Here is a 3,524-nt window from a genome sequence, read left to right on the forward strand (position 1 = left end):
GTTTTTGTGCCAGTACCATGCTGTCTTGGTGACAACAGCTTTGTAGTAAAAGTTGAAATCAGACAATATGATGCCCCCAGGTTTTTGGGTTTTTTTTTTCAACATTTCCTTAGTAATTCAGGGTCTCTTCTGGTTCCATACAAATTTTAGGATTGTTTGTTCCAGCTCTTTGAAAAATGCTGTTTTTCCTTCTACATATCTTGGATCTGACTTATTTGAATAGTTTAATTCTGAAACAATTCCCAATAATAAGTGATGATACAGCTGGCTGTAATTTGGAGGCAATGATCACAGAGGAAGAAAAGCCAACTTAAAAAAAAAAAAAAAACTTATCAAAAAAGATCTTATTGTGTCTCTTCAGGCCAGGTGTCTGTCTCCTGGACGAATTACTGTGGACTGAGCAATGACTGACTTGATTGAGGTATGCAGAATAATAAGACAATCCCTTGAGAACTAGTTCAAGTTCTTAAAGGTTATTATAAAGAATAAGCGGGGGCTAGGTGTAATAAAATATGAAAGATGCCACTACATACAGTGGTTTCCTATGAATTTATTTTGAGCCTTACATGGTATATCCAGTGACAGTGGATATATTTTTGGAACCCAGAAGAAAGCCCTGCAGTGAAGCTGCAGATTCTTAAATCATTGACAGATAGATGTCAATTCAAGTCATAAATCTTTCTGTTCTGTTTTTTATAATCTTTTCAGTGAATTTTATATTCATTTATTTTTCCAGCTTAGATTTAAGTATCCTTCTTAATTTAAAAATTAATTTGGATCGTGCTTGTTTCAGCAGCACGTATACTAAAATTGAAACAGTACAGAGAAGATAGCAAGGTCCCTGTGCAAGGATGACACATAAGAATTAATTTGAATAATAATTTATTAATACATTTTAATTTGGATAATCATTTATTAATATATTTTAAACTCATAAGTAAATACACATGCATACATCATGTTTGCCTCAATGAAAGCATATTATTTTGTCTCTTTTTTTTTTTTTAATTTTCACCACATTGCATTTCTTCAAGTATCAAGCCTTATCGTTCCAATGAAACAGCAGGATCTGCATCATCATGTAAAACCAGAGACGTGAAAAAAAAAAAGAAATAATTTTGAGCAATCACTTTTAAACTGTGTGTATCTGGATCTTTGCTCAAATGCTCTTTTAAACTATTGTGAAGAGAAAACTCAAGAACAACCACCTAGTTATTATGAAATTGAGAGATTTAGCATACATTATTTAAAAAAAATTTAAAAAACTGATATTTTACACCCAAACAATTTAAGCAGCATTTTTATCATAAGTCAGGTACAGTAAATGTTTTCTATGAACCTAAATGACAAGGAATTCCTTGTTATAATCAAAGGAAAGTGATGTAGTCTTGGATCATTCAAACACAATTAGAATTAGGAAAAACTAAGTTTATTAAACCAGGTTGGCGAATGGCAAATAGAAAGAATGTGATAGTGTAAATGTAATAAACAAAATAAGTGTTCTAGGAGACACTTTTTAAAAGACAAAATATAGCACTTGTCAGGTTAGCAATTATTCTAAACAGTCTGAATTAATGTTAACGAAAAATTCATTTTCCAAGTACCCTCTGAAAAATAAGAATATAAATATTAATTCAAAGTTGATACAAGAATTTTTTTTTTCACAAAAGCCCTTTCAACACAAAACTTCCCATGTAATTTAGCAAAGCATAAACATGCAATTCTGTGGCTTCTCTACTGATGATAAATGTCCCCTTTATCCCCACACTTATATATCTAGCTCATTAATGCACTTATATATCTAGATGTTTTTACACCTAAGTTTTCATTTTGGTTTCCATTTGTTTATGGTTGTCGCCCTTGACTATTCTGTATATAACCATCAAGTTAAAACAACTAAAAAGAGAGAAATGATAAAAACATCAACATGAACAACCATATTCTTTTATATTAAGGCACATGACTATTATTTATGGACTCTTGGGTAACAAGTACCATAAACATTTACAAAACCAGTGATTTTTACAGAGTAGAATTTTTAGTACTATTTTCCCTGAGAGTTTCTGTGAATTACAGTCCTAACTGAAATTTTTCTTTGTTGTTGCATTTGCTTTTTTTGGTTTTGTTGCTATTAAAGATTCAAGGGGAGACTGAAGAAAACATTTGAGATGGCTACAATATTCACTAGTAAAAAAAAAACTTCAAAAAAAGGATTGCATTATAATACTCAGTAGTAAGGTATTCAATTAAAAAATAAAATACTTAAAAAAAACCCACTTTGTAATATGGTATCCCATTGTGGAGAAAAATAGGCAACTTAGAATGATTTCTTTCCATACTGAGATGTAAACAGGTTAACAAATATTAAATGTGGAAAATAAATATTGAAATGCCATCGTTCAAACTAATGTATTTCATATATACCATTCCACAATTATTATGATTTATGTTTAAGGATTTGAAGATTTTTTCTTTACCTTCTGAATCTTCTTTATCATTTTCTGGTGAATTATAAGCTGTGATATTTCTATCAGAATTACTATCACTGAGACAACAGCAAAACCTTTTCTGTGACTATCACTAACATTACTTTTTTTTTTTAAATCACTTTTTTTTTAAGATTTTATTAATTACCAGAGAGACAGAGAGAGAGTACACACAAGCAGGAAGAGAGGCAGGCAGAAGCAGTGAGAGAAGCAGGCTCCCTGCTGAGCAAGGAGCCCGATGAGGGACTCGATCCCAGGACCCTGGGATCATGACCTGAGCCAAAGGCAGTGGCTTAACCAACTGAGCCACCCAGGCATCCCACTAACATTACTTTTTAAGTTATAATTCAAATCCAAACAACATATTATTATTGAGGTGATAATAAAAATGTTAAAACAAATTTGATGCTGATTATATTATGAACCAATTGTATTTTATTATGCCACCAAGAAAAGCTGCAGTACATAAATCAATCATTGAAACCTTTAGGAACAATAATGATCAGTTTGGTATATTACAACTTATTGATAAAGAAATATATCTATGCATAGGCTTTATTTGACATTGATACACCCTAATATTTTCCCCTTCAAAAAGTATATGTAGGGGCGCCTGGGTGGCTCAGTGGGTTAAAGCCTCTGCCTTCGGATCAGGTCATGATTCCAGGGTCCTGGGATTGAGTCCCGCATCGGGATCTCTGCTCAGCGGGAAGCCTGATTCCTCCTCTCTCTCTGCCTGCCTCTCTGCCTACTCTCTCTCTGTCAAATAAATTTAAAAGAAAAAGAAAAAAAAAAGTATATGTAGATAGAGATTAAAAATTGACTCAGTTATGTCCAGTAGTGTTAGCTTGATTTTCAAACTGATATATTGGCCTAAGATAGTTGTTGTGACAGCAAATGTAATATCTCCCAAGAGAGGACCCATGCCAGGAAATAAGGACTTAGATCCTATGAGTAAATCAGTAATTTAGCAACAGGGCTGTAGAAAGGGGTATGTAAACAAAATGTTAATATATTTTTAGAAAACCCCAAATCATA

At 32.4% G+C, this 3,524-nt stretch overlaps 1 non-coding gene across 1 annotated transcript; it reads left to right on the plus strand.

Annotated features, from left to right (window-relative positions):
- The first annotated feature begins 780 nt into the window (after positions 1-780).
- LOC116866966 lies at positions 781-887 on the plus strand. The gene has a single exon (XR_004382528.1). It is a non-coding gene; the product is annotated as a U6 spliceosomal RNA (small nuclear RNA).
- The last annotated feature ends 2,637 nt before the right edge of the window (positions 888-3,524 follow it).

The sequence above is a fragment of the Lontra canadensis genome, unplaced genomic scaffold, assembly GCF_010015895.1.
Source record: "Lontra canadensis isolate GAN:19392208 unplaced genomic scaffold, GSC_riverotter_1.0 scaffold11, whole genome shotgun sequence".
Lineage (NCBI taxonomy): Eukaryota > Metazoa > Chordata > Mammalia > Carnivora > Mustelidae > Lontra > Lontra canadensis.